We start from the raw sequence: 17355 nt of genomic DNA, 5'->3' as shown, positions 1-17355 counted from the left end.
ATCTTCTCAAGCCAGTCAGAGTTCAGTCTTCAGTTTCACTGGAAATCAGGAAGCATGATTCCATCCTTTGCAGAAAAACGTCAGATAAGATTGTCTTCTTTAGACACTGTCAGCTACATATTACAATATTAATAAAAAGGTTCTTCCCAGTCTGCTGACCTAGCTAGTTTTTCTTCTCTAAAATCAACCACAGGAGGAAAAGTGCTCCAAGTTAAGAATGTTGTGACAACATTTTTAAAATAGTGCACGTTTGCAATGCAATCCTATGCAGAGTTGCTACAGTAAGTCCATTGGGATCAGCAAAGTTACACTGACATAACTCTACATAGGATTGCTGAACCTAATGCAAAAGCTGGGAATCACTAGAATTTCACAGTAGCATATGTCTCCCTTCCAAGCTCTCACAAGTACCTGAATCAAGTTAACAATTAGGGGGCCATCTTCTTGCAATTAGCGCCCATTGAGTAACATTCTTTTTTTACAAGCCTTGGCCTGTTCACGCCAAGATAGTAAACCCACAAGAATATGGCAGTTCAATGGAAGTAAATGAGGGCTCCCTTCCAAGGAAATGCTTATAAGGTGTAACATTGTGATTGATCTTGTGCCAATATTTTGGTGTTCAGAGCTGGGCGGGTCTTCTGGCCCTAGCAATGAACCCAATGCAGCAATTCAGATGGTTGGTGGGGCCATGCCCCTGCAGCAGGTTGGAGACTTATGGCTACCCCTGGTGGGGGTTTCAAGGCAAGAGATGTTCAGAGGTGGATTGCCATTGCTTGAGTCTGTGTCACAACCCTGGTATTCTTTGGAGGTTTCCCAACCAAGTACTTGCCAGGGTCAACACTGCTTAGCTTCTGAGATCTGAAAAGATCAGGCTAGCCTGGGGCTAGCCTGGTCAGGTTGGTATCATGTCAAATATCAAAGAAAATGTATAATTTATTACTATTTCATAATCAGTGCAGCCAGCTGTGTTGACTTGCCTCTAACAGCATGTCTGCAGAGCTTCCAGTGTTGCATGCTATGGTGCTATTTGGATTCTTCTTTCCATTTACCCTAGTTGTCTCATCTGATGTTGAGTCTGGAGCATATATCAGCACATTGACTCTATGCATACAAAAAATCCCTCATTTGTTCTAATTGTACATTTGGCTGGCAAAGAGACTTTGTACTTGGCTGTAGATATGGCAGCTCTGACTCTGGCCTTGTTATAGGAAGCACTATGCTGTTCCTCAGGGTGTTCCTCATGCCATTCCCACACAACATATGTGCCCCAGATGACTCTTCAGGACTTGTTTGGAACATGTTTTGCAACAGAACATTTTGCAAGGAAGTACCAGTTGACATCATGTCAGCCTCTTCCACCAAGCATGGCAATTTGATTTATGGAACTGAAATTGCTTCTCAGGGTAAAGTGTAGGCAGTGTTCTGCAATTCTGCCATTGATGTTGGCCTGTTGAAGCTATAGTTACACATGTTTCCAAAGAAACACAGTGCACTTTGTGAATTTTGGCAACAGCGTGAATTAGAAAAATGTTTCCTTTCGCACTGGCATTACTTAAAGTAGACAAAAAGAGGCCTCGGCTGCACACACAGATCTTTCCCAAGATGAACTCTATATAACCATTTCTATAACCATGCTAAACTCCTCTTCTGAGTATGTGATTAGCAAATTAGTTCATTCAGACAATTTTTGTCAATTTCCCTTCAAAGTATCATCCTGCAGCCAAAATCTGACAGCATTTCCACTCAACAGGTTCTCCAAGAATCTCTTGTCCATATTATTTTGTACATAAAATGCCTCGGGAGTATAATTTTCAGCATCTCATACAGAGTTTCCTTTCTATGTGTTTCATACCAAGATTTTGTGCAGTAATAAAGGCTTTCCACATAGGACTTGCTAAAGGTGATTTCTTGCTCCTTTAACGCATAAATTAGGGCAGCACAACAAAGTAAGTGTGCTCTTTTTTGTTTCTGTGTTCAAAGTCAACATTATCTTGCTCCTTTTAATTAATGATAAAAATGTTCAGTCTCAGAAATGCTCCAAGCTCGTGTTCCATCTTTCTCTGTAGCCTTGCCAGTAGGATAGTTTATGCAAACATAATCTCTCTTATAAGAAACATCTATCCTAATGAAGTCTTCAAGTGGTGCCTCTAACACTGAAAAAAAGTATCTAAGGTTGCCAAGTCTTGGTTGGGAAATTCCTGGAGATTGGGGGGCTGTGCAAGGAGTTTGGGGAGGGGAGAGAGCTCAGCAGGGATGTGATGCCATTGAGTCCGCCCTCTGAAGATGCCATTTCCTCCAGGCGAACTGTAGTCAGTTCTAATTCCAGCAGAGCTCCAGGCCCCACCTGAAGGTTGGCAACCCTAAAATTATGCAATTCCTAGCATATTGTTGCACATTTTCCACTTTTCAGAATAGTGAGATGTTCCTGGGGCAGCATTTACTTGGGTTCGTTCCTTTAGAGGAGAGAGTTTCAGAGACTTTAGGGGGAATAACATTTCCTTTACTTATCTATATATTTAATTTCTACATGTGCCCCCTGCCTGTGGATACCTAAATCCACAGATAGGGGGCACACTCACCCCAACAGGTTTCTCTGCAGACTTCCCCCCCCAGATCTGCAGAAAAAATAAAAAATGGGGGGTTAAATTCTCCTATTTAAAAAAAATAGTGTTGCCTGCACATGCTCAGACAACACTCTTATCTTTTGAACTGCTGGCGTTGGAAAATGCCAAGAGCAGCTCTGGGCCCAACAGTGTCACCCTGGGAAGGGAAGCCAGGAGCCACAGCAGTCCCAGCAATATTGCACTCAGGTGTGGGGGAAGGCCGGGGAGTAAGGTTGCCAACCTCCAGGTAATAGCTGGAGATCTCCTGCTATTACAACTGATCTCCAGCTGATAGAGATCAGATCACCTGGAGAAAATGGTCGCTTTGGCAATTGGACTCTATGGCATTGAAGTCCCTCCCCTCCCCAAACTCTACCCTCCTCAGGCACTGCCCCCCAAAAACCCTGCCAGAAGTGAAGAGGGACCTGGCAACCCTACCAAGGAGCCATAACAGTCCTGGCAGTGTTGTCCTTCGGGGGAAAGGCTGGGGAGCCCAGGAACAACATGGCAGAGCCTGGGAGCCGGTGGCAGTGCCCCCCACTGCTGTAAGGTAAATGATGGGAGGGGACAGATGGGATTTTCCCCTCCCCCATGAGTTTCACTGTCCCCCATTTGGCAAGAGAGTGGGGCTGGGAGGAAAGGAGGTCTGGGGCTGTGATGGGGGGAGATGGGATTTTCTCCACAGGTTTTGCAGCCCCCCACTTGTACATATACAAGTAGATCATAGACAAATAGAGTTGCCAAGCCAAGCCTGGCAACCAGCAGGAGTGATGGCGGCTGAGACGGGGGGGGGGGGCATGTGATGTTTCCCTCACTACCGTATGTCACTTTTGGATACAGCCTGGAAGTGGCCATGAGTTGCTCTAGGTTCACCAGAAACTCTATGATTTTACCATAGAGTTTCTGGTGATTTCTAGAGCTACCCACAGCCACTTCTGCTTGTACCCAGAAGTGACATACCAGCACAGAGTTCCAGCAGTGGAAATGATCAGTGGGAGGCCTGGCAACCCTGTGATATGGCAGCATATCCGCTGCACAACATCAAATCCCGAGAGAGAGAAAGAGAAAAATACTGTACCCCTCTAAGGTGATTTAGTCAGAGCTAGATTTACACACAAGCTAAGTAAGCTACATTTAAGGGCCATTTAAGGGTGTGGGGAAGCATTACTAAATTTCAAGCTGCACATAGCTGGTTAGAAATACACTTTTTTTGGTCATGCTATGGCACCTCTTCAATTTGACATAGTTTAGGGCTTCAGCATGTCTTAATTCAGTGCTGGCTTCAAACAATTCACAGCAGTCTGTCTGCTTCTCTCTCTGTCTCCATGAAACTCAAAGCTGCTCTCTACCTTCAGCTGAAAGATCACTTCCTCCATGCTCTGATAAGTGCTCAGCAGAGCATTAGATCAGTCATCTTTTTCAATTACACCCCATTGAGAAAACATCCATAGTAGTTACAGAACCTCATTCCTTTACTATAGGCTTGGCTCCAGTCTCTTTAGGCCCAACCCATGCAAATTGATCAGAAACCAACCTTGCAACAATCATCTGAATCATATGTACATACACTACATATATTCTTTTGCACGCCCCACTGCCCTGAGTGGTGAGAAGTTCCAGGATCAATGAATCTGGAGTATGGCTGTTTCAGCAATATTTGGGTTTTGGTTCAACCGAATTCCAAAACCTGGGAATATGCCCGAAGCTGAATAGGCGATCGTTTATGCCTTTGCTCAGATACATGGCTCTGTGCTTTCTCCCATTTTTCTATCCTTTGACTGGTTTTGATAGGGCCCCATAGTTGGGGCACTTTTGAGGTAGGGGTCATGTAATCAGAGCCAACTTGGTCTGACCAACTATGAGATGGGCTGATCTACATCAAGCATATTTAAAAGACGGGGCTAACCCAGTCCCCTCCAGAGGGATATACTCTCCAACTAATTTGCATGGACATCCTGCTATGTGCCCCAGATACGAAGGGAGCCCCCCAGACTTTAAGGTGCCAGTCTGCCAAACGGCTCTTTCTGCCAGCCCTTGGCAACACTGAACTTCTGAACCTGAAAACCGATGGAAAGCTCGGCTCAAATGCCTGGAGGATGGGGGTGACCCCTTTGCGGGCCCATAAAATTGGATCCTCTGTCCCAATGTTCACCATAGTTTGATGTCAGTCTAAGGAACGTCCCTTGTAGCCACGCTGCAAATTTGGTGACTCTACCTCCAAAAATGCCCCCACAGGAGCTTCGAAAAAAATCCCCATAGGCTATAATGGACCTGATTTTTGTGGGGGCGGGGGGGTAAACCCGGTAATAAGCCAAATACCAAAAATTACTTGTATGGGTATTTGGATTATTCCAAGTTTACCCCCCCCCCCAAAATCGGGCCCAATAAACTCAAACCCGAAGTTTACTGATTTTTTTTTTTTTTGCACAACCCTATTTGGCATCCAAACTGCAACAGTTTTGTTTTGTTTTTTGAGCATCGATACAACATCATCCCTAATTGTCCACTCTCCAGAGCTTTATCTGATCTTTCCCAAACCTGGTTTGCTAAATCTTTAGGGAAATATCACTGTAAAAGCATGCCTGCATGCCATGTAGATGGAAACATGCACATTTTTGAATGTTCCCTGAAAAAAGACCTCCGATGGTGTGGGGGGGAGGCCATAGGAGCTGAATCAAGTGTGGGGCAAACTGCTGTATGAACTATCCATTCCAGCTGCATTCACAGCTGCAACGAGAACTTCTACATCTGACTTTCTGAATTATCCCTGCAGCAATTCTTCTACAAGCATTGTCACCACTAATATCCTAAGGAGTGACATGCTTATACAACAAAGAACTTAATAGAAAAGTAATAGCAGTTTTCTCAGGCTTATTTCCCCCAATTTGGGGACATACAGTCACTCACGAGAATGACAACATTCCACAAAAATAATGCTGTATTCATCTATCATTGTTCCGTCATTCAGTCTAACCTTGTATATGCAGACAAATCTTGATGCCATTATCAATTAAATTAAGCAGAAAAGAATAGCAGTTTGATAAAATACCATATTTTGTTTTTTAAAAAATAGACTTAATTTCCTGCACTGCATTTATTACATTTTGGGAATGAAGATTCTGTCTCTCAGATTTTGTTTTATCCCCATGCCAAATATACACAAATGTTACCAAACGTCTCAGTTGAAAGTCATTTATCATCCTTCATCTTGAGAAATGAGATATGAACATATATATATGACACTGCTTTATACTGAATCATATCATTAGTCCATACTGGCCTTTTATGCAGGGACGTTTCCCTGCGGTCACCCCCGCTGACTGCTTGGGGGCTTCCTTTTGATTATTTACGCCTTTTCTGCCCGTCAGAGATCACCTTGCTCTCCCCACGCGTTTTGCTTGCATTTTCCAGATTTTGGCTAAAACAGCACCTGGAAAATGCAAGCAAAATGCGTGAGGAGAGCGAGGCGACCTCTGACAGGTTGAAAAGGCATGCATAATCAAAAGGAAACCCCAAAGCAGTCGTGGGGGTGACCGGAGGGAAATGTCCCTGCATAAAAGGCCACTGTCTACTATGACTGGCAGCAGCTCTCCAGGGCCTCAGTTCTTTCACAGCACCTACCACCTGATCATTTTAGCTGGCGATGCCAGGGATTGAACATGGGACCTTCTGCATGCCAAGAAAATGCTCTACTACTGACCCACAGCCCCCCCCCCACACACACACACACACCATCTTGCTCATATTTATGCAGGCCATACCATTCTGAAGGTTGTGGAATATTCTGATGTGGTGGTAATATATAGAATATCAGTCAATATAAACAAACAAAACAAAATATCTTCTACAATGCAAAAAGCAAGGCCTGTTTAGAGTCTATTCATCCATCAACTTAAACCCCTCTTCACTCTACTCCAAAGCCTCCCCTAACCAAGTCAGAGGTTTGCTCCGACTTTACCTGAAATCTCCCCTCCTCTTTCCAAGCCTGGGAAATCTGAATGTTATTATTCCTTAGCGCCTATATCGGGAGCTTCTGAACTGTGCATTACGTAGTTTGCCTTGTTTATCAAACCCACTCCTGCTCCATGTGCTATTCCACTCTGGATCTCCTCGGATCATTGCCAGAAACCTCTGCCTGGAGCCGTGCGCAGCTGCCCTCTGGCAAGTTTCCCTCCTGAAACCCCAAGCCCCCACCCCCAGTTCGTATGCAGGTCTGAAGCCTACCTGGCCTGTCCGATTGCAGGCTTCGTAGTGTTTTGTGCTGTAACATGCTTGAATATTATTTTGTCTGCATAGACGTCACCTCAGCTAAACAATCCTTGTTATTCTCTATCATTACTTGTCCAGACTTGCTCGGGAGCCCCATCATTCTGCCGCTGGTTTTTAAAAGATGTGTGGTGGTCTCAATCCGGTTTTAGGCGTATCTTTCTCGGTGTGTTTTCTTTCTAGCCAAGCATTTGTTTTTTTCCAAAATGTATACCCCCACCTTTCTTCCTTCATAAGGGCCACCTTGTTTGTTAAAACCAAGTCAACAGCTCCTGGTAGGCTAGGAGTGAGTCACAGCAAAGGAGAGATTTCTTTCTTGCACTTTGTTATTTGGTGTGACTTTGAGTCCAGTGTTGGAATGAGGGCTTACTTACACATTATATGGCTTTAGCGTACACGTGTGCAGAGCACACACAATAATGCTTTTTCCAAGGAGCTCAAGGTGGCACTTATCCTCCCTGCCTCCAATGTATCCTCACAACAACCCTGTGAGTTAGGTTAAGTCATGAGTGACTAATCCAAGGTCACCTAGTAAATTTCGTGGAAGAATAGGGATTTGAACTGAAGTTTCCCTGCCCTAGTCCATCTCTCTAACCACTCACTGGCTACCTCACAAGGTTGTTGAGAGGGTACAATGGAGGAGGAAACTATGTGTGCTACCCCTAAATGGGTGGGATAGATATGTAATCGATATTGTACCAACTGATAAGAATAAGATAACTCAGAGTTAAGAGTTTACAACTGGGTCGCATGGAGTGATTCAGAAAAACTGACTGTCAGAGAAAATAAGGTCTATGTGAGTTTTCAGCGATGCCAGTGTGGTGTAGTGGTTAAAGTGTCAAATGAGGATCTGGAAAATCCAGGTTCGAATCCCCACTCATACCTTGGACACTTGCTAGGTGATCTTGCCACACACTCTCAGCCTAACCTACCTCACAGGATTGTTGTAAGGATAAAATGGAGAAGATAATTATGTAAGCCACTTCGGGTCCCCATTGGAGTGAAAGGCGGGATATAAATAAAACAAATAAATAAAATGTCAAAGCTTCAGTTAATCTGAGCATGAAATGAACACCCCAGTTCTATCTACCGGTGGACTCAGATCTGGAGAACCGGGTTTGATTCCCTGCTCCTCCACATGAGCCGTGGAGGCTAACCTGGTGAACTGGATTTGTTTCCCCACTCCTACACACGAAGCCAGCTGGGTGACCTTGGGCAAGTTACAGCTTTGTTAGAGCTCTCTCAGCCCCACCTACCTCACAGGGTGTCTGTTGTGGGGAGGGAAAAGGAAGGTGATTGTAAACCGGTTTGGGTCTCCCTTAAGTGGTAGAGAAAGTTGGCATATAAAAACCAACTCTTCTTCTACCAATGTCTCTTGGCATATACTATAATATATACCCTGTTTCTAAGGGGAGCAGTTTATCTCTTTAAATAGAGACACCTCCAGAGACTCCTGTTTTGACATGTGCTGTATAGTATAATGGCTCTCTGCAAGGGTAAAATATGTATTGATTGGGACAGTGCTCATGCATCTCAATGTGTTGAATATGTCATTATACCCTGAATCCTTCTCTCAGTTCCTTTACTGAAGATTTCAGATCTGTAATAGCTTTATGGATTATGCACCTATGCTGGAAGTCATGTCTTTGCATGTTCTCATGAAGGCTGAACCCTTTGAGTCAGAAACCTCCACTTCCTAGTGATTCTTAACATGAACAATTTACACAAATGATGTGTTCATTTGATTGCACTCTGTATTCATTTGTGCTCTGCATAATACTGTGATGTATCTTTTGCTAACTCTTGCATTGCTTAACCTTTGTAAGAGAACATCTCCCCGCCCTTCTCTCTACTTGAGGCATATATATCTAACCACTTAAGTTAGGACATCTGCAATATGGCCCGTAAAATGTTATGCTACAGTAAATTTGCTAGACTTGCCTCTTTGGTATCCTCTGATGTGCCGGTTTCCTGTGTGCCCAGTTGGGTATGTAGTCAAAGAAATATTCTTCCTTTCAATTTGTTTTTTTATTTGCTTGTTGCTGGCCAAAAGGCGAGCTTTGCCTTACTCCCAGATTCCCCATTAGTGAAATTTAAAACCCTCACATTAATGTATTGCTCCATTAAATGACCGGCAAGATAAGAGTAAAGCCTTCTGTGAAGATACAACTGTGAATTTGCTTGTTACTGGTTCCATTGTCTGAGCTCCCCTTACTTTGCAAAAAAACCCACCTGCTTTTCCCTCCCCACCCCAGACAAGAACTCCTGCATTGGTTAAGCTATTGACTTTCTCTGTGGTTTCTCTCTCCTAAATGAGCTATGAAGAAGACGGTGTAATATGGTTGGTGTGACCATACCTCCTCTCCTGTGTGTTGGCCAGTCAAAAGTGTATTACTTGCAGGAAAGAATTCAAACCCCAACCTGTGAAGCTCACCACAGTATGGTAGTTTCCAGGGTCGGTGCTACCATTAGGCAAAGTAGGCGGTCGCCTAGGGCGCAGACCTCAGAGGGGCACAGAACTGGCCTGAGGAGCACAGTTTTAAACAGATTAGTTTCTTGAAAAACAATGCAACTGACAATTTATATATTTTTTATTTTAAGTACCATAACAGTGCTATGGAATACAATTAATTATAACATCTTATTAAAAAGTGTTGTGCTTTTATTTTTTCTTCAAGACATCATTTTTTTAAAAATATTGGTTAGCAATGGGGGGCACAAGTAGTTAGCCTCGCCTAGGGCACAAAAATGACTGGCACCGGCCCTGGTAGTGTCAGATCTTTTACTGGGCATACTACAATCCTCCACATGGTGTAGGGTGCTGTGTGTTCTTTGTGTCTATGACAGGGTAAAAAACATAGTGCTGTCAGGGAGGCATAATGGCATTGAGTTTTGGTTGGCTGCTTCCATCCACAGCTGACATGGAAGTGGCACTGGCATCACTCTGTGATTGGTGGATGTTGATGGTATTGCCATAGGCTTCAGTGCAGTTGCTGTGCTCTCATCTCCTCGGAGGTGGATCTTTTTAAAAACATGTTTGCTGAGGGAACATAGGATACTTACTAGATATGGCAGTGCCACATGGGCAGGCTTAGGATTGTTCTGTCAGTTTCTCAACAGTTGTTTCAAGCTATTTCAATATGTCCAAGAAAAACTGGAGAAAAGGTTACAGGTTCACCCTTACTCTCTCTCTCTCTCTCTCTCTCTGTGTGTGTGTGTGTGTGTGTGTGTGTTAAGTGCCATCAAGTCGCTTCTGACTCATGACGACCCTATGAATCAATGTCCTCCAAAATGTCCTATCCTTGACAGTCTTGCTCAGATCTTGCAAAATGAGGGCCATGGCTTCCTTTATTGAGTCCATCCATCTCTTGTTGGGTCTTCCTCTTTTCCTGCTGCCCTCAACTTTTCCTAGCATGACTGTCTTTTCTAGTGACTCTTGCCTTTTCATAATGTGACCAAAATACGATAGCCTCAGTTTAGTCATTTTAGCTTCTAGGGTCAGTTCAGGCTTGATTTGATCTATAACCAACTGATTTGTTTCTTTTTGGCAGTCCACGGTATCCGTAACACTTTCCTCCAACACCACATTTCAAAGGAGTCTACTTTCTTCCTGTCAGCTTTCTTCATTGTCCAGCTTTCACACCCATACATAGTAATAGGGAATACGATGGCATTAATTAACCTAATCTTCGTGGCCAGTAACACATCCTTACACTTCAGAATCTTTTCTAGCTCCTTTATGGCTGCCCTTCCCAGTCTCAATCTCCTTCTGATTTCTTGGCTGCAGTCTCCCTTTTGGTTGATGATCACCCTTACTAGGGAAGCCATTTTAAGATTGACAAAAGGATGTCAATTCCATTTTCCCTCCCCATACATTGCACAGCACTCACCTGGATAGCACAGGTTAGCCTGATCTCATCAGATCTCAGAAGCTAAGCAGAGTCAGCTCTGGTCAGTATCTGGATGGGAGTGTACCAAGGAAACTAGGGTTTCTATGCAGAGGTAGGCAAGACCAAACCACCTCTGAACATCTCCTGCCTTGGAAAGCCTACCGAGTTGCCGTAAGTTGGCTGCGACTTGACAGCTATATATAGTGGACAAATGTTTACCCTTTTAAACTGGACAATAATAATGTCATTCATAGCCCACATAGGCCTGCTCCAGCACTGCTATTACATTTTCTTCTTCAATTGGTAAAACTCACAAACAGAAACACTTCTTGAAATGTAATTTTAACAGATATAATATGAATATGGAGATCTACCTAGAAGGCGGAAAATGAAATAATGAAAACAATCTAGTCATAATTTCCATTGTTTGACAAGAGAGAAGATTTGATTTAACCATAGTCTCTGTGCTGACCCCAAAACAAGAAATGTCAACACATTGTTAGAGTATTTGCTCTTTTGAGTTGTTTGTCTTGCAGAAAGTAAAAGTGGTTATTTATAAAATGTTTGTTATGTTGCTGAAGTCATTATTGAAGTCCTCAGTAACCTGGAAGCTTGTCCATGTCACCATAAATTGGCAACCAGATTTTTAGTCTGTGGTATACTACCGTCCGGAGCAACTGCTGCAAAGGTCAGAGCTTTGTCTGTGTGAAGCATCGTGGATTAATCGGCAAATATGTCTGGCAAACCTGATATGGCTGAAATCGAGACATTTGATAAGTCTGCACTGAAGAAGAGAGAACCGCAAGAGAGGAACCCACTGCCTTCAAAAGAAACAATTGAACAGGAGAAGCAAGGAAGAGAATTGTAATGAATCCAGCCCTTCCAAATTATGCACTGTATATTCCACAAGCACTGCCTTCTTATTTTACTTCTTTCAGCTGTTTTAACTTGATACGATGCAAAGAAGTGGGATAAAGTTTAAACGACTGCACTTCCCCTTTCACATCCCCCCTCCCCCAAAAAAGAATAGAGAAAACTACTGATGCTCCACAAATGTGCTGCCCTTTCCATCTGCCTGTTTAGCTTTGGTCCTAGTGGCACAAAAGAGCTTGCATGTTTCCTGAAAGAAGATCCTGCGTGGGACTACAGTAATCTAGTGACACACGAATACAAGCAAAGCAGAACCAAGGTCCTGTGAGCTATAAAATGCAGTTTAACCAAGTGCCATTTTGTTGTTGTTGTTCAAATGATTTTAATTCTTGGAATGCACAATTTTTAAAATATGCAAATAAAATGTTTTATAACCTGGGGTGGGGATAGTTTTAGTCAGTGGGAAACGCAATAAGTCTTAAATATTGGCTTTGATCGTCTTTATTCCTCTCAGTATGGTGTAGTGGTTAAGAGCGGTGGTTTGGAGTGGATTCTGATCTGGAGAATTGGGTTTGATTCCCCACTCCTCCACATGAGCGACAGACGCTAATCTGGTGAACTGGATTTGTTTCCCCACTCCTACCCATGAAGCCAGCTGGGTGACCTTGGGCTAGTCACACTGTCTCAGCCCCACCCACCTCACAGGGTGTATGTTGTGGGAAGGGGAAGGGAAGGTGATTTTAAGCCAGTTTGATTCTGTCTTAAGTGGTAGAAAAAGTCGGCATATAAAAACCAAGTCTTCTTCTTCTTCTTCAGTTTTACAGATAATTTTCATTAACTCAAATTACTATATTCAGTAACACACAATTACAAGCAGTGGCCCGTGAGATTAACAGGGGAAGGAAATTCCATCTGTTTCCCACTGCCCCCTAGCTGCTTTTTGTTACCTCTTGTCCCTACCCCTGCTTGCTGCTTGTTATCACCTTTCCCACCCACCTTGCCTCACCCACCTCTACTTCCTCCACCACCTTCTCACCTCTTTTCGTCCCCATACCTCTTTTCACTCCCTCCTTCTCTGTCCCTTCACCACTTTTCTACCCCCTCCTCACCCTCTCAGCACTTTTTGCTCCCCTTTGTCCACCCCCACCCCCACCCCCCCACTTTTCACTCCCTTCACACATCCCAATTACTGCATCCATTGTCTTTCCAGGCCAAAATTCTCCTGTTCTGGTGAACCCCACAATGTTCTAGGGAACCCCACAATGTCAACCTTGATCATGTGACATTTCAAGAGATCTTTGGTGGTATTCTGTTTGGGGAGCATTTTAACCCCCCCCCCCCACCACCAGTTTTTGTTTCAGAATTTTCTGCAATCCTGGGAAATGCCTCAGGCTGGCAGAATGACAGCAGTATCTGCCATCTTCTCTCAATGCATATTTTCTCTGCAATAAGTAATGGTGATATGGCTCCATTACATTATAAAATTGTATCTTGGTTAGGAGAATCATAAAACTACATGTAATATACACAGTTTCATTCTTAAGGAAAGGGAAGGAGGGGGGGAAAAACTAAGCTGGCTTTGTCACAAAGTGAATGAATGGTTTTATTTGCATTTAGCCACAGGCCACTACAAACATGTGACAGAGCGAAGAGAGGTATTGGGTGGTACTGCTGCAAGGTACCTGGCCTGATCCCATTCCCTGCATGTCTGCCATGTTCTTGCTAAATGTAATGCCTTCATGATGGCTTTTTTTTCTTATTGTAGATTATCTGTGCGTCCTCTTTCCCATGCTTCCTTTCTTAAGTTGTCAAATGGAAGCATCTGTGTCCGCTCTGCCTTGCTGCCTGCTTTCTTGGCTTGTGATGCCAAATTTTCCCTCTGCCCACTCTACAGAGGGATGCTTTGTTAGAGAGGATCCCTTGAGGTAGAAATTCTAGATAATTGCATCTCAAATGAATTGAAGAAAAAAAGTTACAGGTGCAGCATGCTTCCCATTTAAACCAACAAGAAGGGGGGGATGGATAAAAACAAGCAGCTTAGTTTTGACTATAGTAAAACAAATCATTTCAATGAAAACTTACTAAATATGAAAAGTACATCAGTTGAGGATAGTTTTGTGTCATAAAATAAAAATACATTCCAGATCAGAAAAAAATTAAAATGCTTTTAAAGACAAAAAAAGGCTTCCAAAGAATGTGAGGCTGATATACTGAATTACAGGGAAGTGAAACCCAGTGCATAAATCTTCTTTGGCTACCTTTCAGATATGACAAATCAGATGCCAGCTTTGTTCTCATATCAATTCAGACAACACAATTACAGGACCTAATAATAACAGCTGTACCATCAGGTGCTCATTCACCTGCTTATCCTCCAGTGCAATCATCTGTCAACCATGCCCTTCTGCTGTTTACTCAAAAGACAAACAGGTTCATTTATATGGAGAAAAAGGCACTCATTTTATTCGATGCCAAAAAAAAGTAACATTAAGAAACATTGGGAGAACATTTCAATCTATCACGCCGCTCTGTTGCTGTTCTAAAACTCACTTTGCTTCAGCAAATGAATTTCCAAGCTTGGCAGTGGCGATTAAAATGTATTTTTTTACACATTTTATTATATTTACAAGGTTGTTTGATTAAGTATGTGCAGAACATCATTTGTAAAATGGTGGCTCTGTAGATCAAGGCTTGTGTATGTGAAGACACTATGACAAAAAGAAGAAGAGTTGGGTTTTATGTGCTGACTTTCTCTACCACTGAAGGGAGACTCAAACCGGCTTACAATCACCTTCCCTTCCCCTCCCCACAACAGACACCCTGTGAGGTGGGTGGGGCTGAGAGAGCTGTGACTAGCCCAAGGTCACCCAGCTGGCTTCATGTGTAGGAGTGGGGAAACAAATCCAGTTCTCCAGATTAGCCTCCGCTGCTCATGTGGAGGAGGGGGGAATCAAACCCTGTTCTCCAGATCAGACTCCACCGCTCCAAACCACAGCTCTTAACCACTGCACCATGCTGGCTCTCCTACACAACTAGTAATCATAAAGCGATTGCTTGTTTGAAATATTATATGTTTAATATGTTTTATGTGTTTTATATTCCTATATGTTTTGGTTGATGTTTGGATTATATTGTTTCTTTTTAATGCTGTAATAATTTTTATTTTTAAAACACCCAACTAGTATTAATGAGCATTTGTTTGATGGTCCCTGAAAAGAAATTACCCCCACCCAGCATCCCTTCCTCTTCCCTCCCCATTTGGGACTTTGTTTCTCAGTAGACTTTTGATTCCTTCTAGGACTTTGCTTTTGGTACTTCCCCATCTTTGTCCTGTGTTCACTAAAACGGGGCCAAGGAAAAAAAAAACATGTGTTAACTTTAGGAACTGCCAAAGAAATAATTCCTTAATGCACTACCCTCCGCCTTGCTATATGGAAGATTTAATAAAATCCCTTTTGCGAACAGAGTTTGCTCCTGTGGGAATGGTGAAACTGAAAGGAGGCTGAAGTTGGTTCCTTATTCCCAGTTCGTTGGAACGAACTGGGAATAAGGAACCAACTTCAGCCTCCTGAAACTGAATCCCTTGTGCGTATCCTTTTCAATTGTTGCTTTTATGCTTGTAGACGATCCCACTGTTCGTAAACAGGGAATGGCTCTCTGGTGGAATAAGGACATCCTAATCTTATGACCAGAGGGAAGGCAGCATGGTACAGCCCGATCTCATCAGATCTCGGAAGCTAAGCAGGGTCAGCCCTGGTTAGTATTTGGATGGGAGCAGAGGCGGATCTACTGTGAAACTAATGAAGCTTAAGCTTCAGGGCCCCTAATCCTGGAGGGGCCCCCTGAAGCAACTTTTTTTAATGAGTTAATTTCTCAACAAAACCGATGGAGTTTTTTAGTGACAGAATCATAAGCCAATGGGTGGAAGTTCTTAATATTGACTTTAGAATATGCTCTAATACCCATTTCATATGGCCTGAAAATGTCCCTGTAATTGGTCAAATTTCAAAATTTTCTAGGGGGTTTGCAGCTCTCGAACCCCCCAGCTGTAAGGGCTCACTGAGCTCGCCAGAATCTATTCACAGCCTACATTTTGGCAGCGGTGTTAGCCAAATTGCAAGCACTGGCTTACAGCGGGATCCTCAAATCCTTCGTTGGTGCACGGCTTCATAGTTCTGTGGGTTCATTTCATCACTGTATGGCCCATTTTCAAGGACTCCACCCCACCACCCTGTTCTCCAACACTTTGGCCTCAAGGTCCTTGCCAGGGCAGCACGGCCCTTTGGACCTTGTTGGATGTTGCCCTATTGTTGCTGGTTGCGAAGGAGGCCCCATAACAGTTCAAGCCTCAGGGCCCCAAAAATGTAGGTCTGCCACTGGATGGGAGACCACCAAGGAATGCCAGGGTTGCTATGCAGAGGAAGGCACTGGCAAACCACCTCTGTTCGTCTCTTGCCACGAAAACCCCAAAAAGGGGTCTCCATAAGTCGTCTGCAACTTGACGGCACTTTACACACACACATCTTACGACCACACAAAACCCAAAAATAATTGAATCAGTGGCAAGGTTCTTACGGCTAGCAACCAGGTACGGTGGAGGACGTGCAGCTTTCCTGAATGGCTGATTGGGGATGGTTTTATCCAATTTTATTTATTGGTACTCGGTTTTACCCAGACGTCTGTTCTTTCTTTTTTTATGTGCCGATAAAGACTTGTGTGTGTGTGTTACTTTCCCATCTTGGTCCTGTGTTCACTAAGACGGGGCCAAGGGAAAACGTGGGCTAACTTGAGGAACTGCGAAAGAAAAGAAAAGAAAAGAAAAGAAAAGGAAAGGAAAGGAAAGGAAAGGAAAGGAAAGGAAGGAAGGAAGGAAGGAAGGAAGGAAGGAAGGAAGGAAGGAAGAAAGAAAGAAAGAAAGAAAGAAAGAAAGAGAAAGGAAGGAAGGAAGGAAGGAAGGAAGGAAGGAAGGAAGGAAGGAAGGAAGAAAGAAAGAGTATTTATTTTTAATAAAAAAATAAAATTTATTTATTTTTTAAAATAAATGCGAAAGAAAACATAAAAAATAAAATAAAAAATATTTATTTTTAAATAGATAACAAAAAATAAAAAATAAAACAAAAAAATAAAAAAATTATTTTTTAAATAAATAAGAAAGAAAAAATAAATAAAACAAAAAACAAAAAATATTAATTTTTTTAAATAAATAAGAAAGAAAAAAAATAAAAGTTATTTATTTTTTAAAGAAGGCTGTAACTTCTTTTCGCACCCCTCGGAGGAGGAGGGCGACGAGGAGGAGGTGTTCCCGAGGCTCGCCTATGAACAGTGCAGCCTGGCTTTTGTCTGCTTATCGGGGGGGGGGGCACGAGAAGCCGCGCCGCCGGCCTCGGGCTCCCTCCAGGCGCCGTTGGGACCTCTGCGCCCGACGGCTCCTCCGCGCACCGCTCCGTCGGCGGCGCGTCACCTCTCCGAAGGCTCCGCGGCGAGCGCGCCCGCAAACCGTCCGCCGGGACAGCCCAGCGGCGGGCTTCGCGCTGCCGGCGCCTCTGAAGGGGGAGCGGAGGGGAGAGGAGGGGAGAGGAGGAGAGAGAGGGAGCGAGGGAGGGCCAAAGGGCGGGAGGCAACTTTCGGCGCAGGTGACCGCGAGTTCGCCTCTGTCGGTGTTTTGGCTGGGGCGCTCCGTCCCTCCTTTCCCGAGCGGTGGGGCAGACCAGGCGAGTCGTCACAAC

Source organism: Euleptes europaea, chromosome 9 (assembly GCF_029931775.1).
Source record: "Euleptes europaea isolate rEulEur1 chromosome 9, rEulEur1.hap1, whole genome shotgun sequence".
Taxonomy (NCBI): domain Eukaryota; kingdom Metazoa; phylum Chordata; class Lepidosauria; order Squamata; family Sphaerodactylidae; genus Euleptes; species Euleptes europaea.
This window is presented reverse-complemented; position numbering follows the sequence as displayed.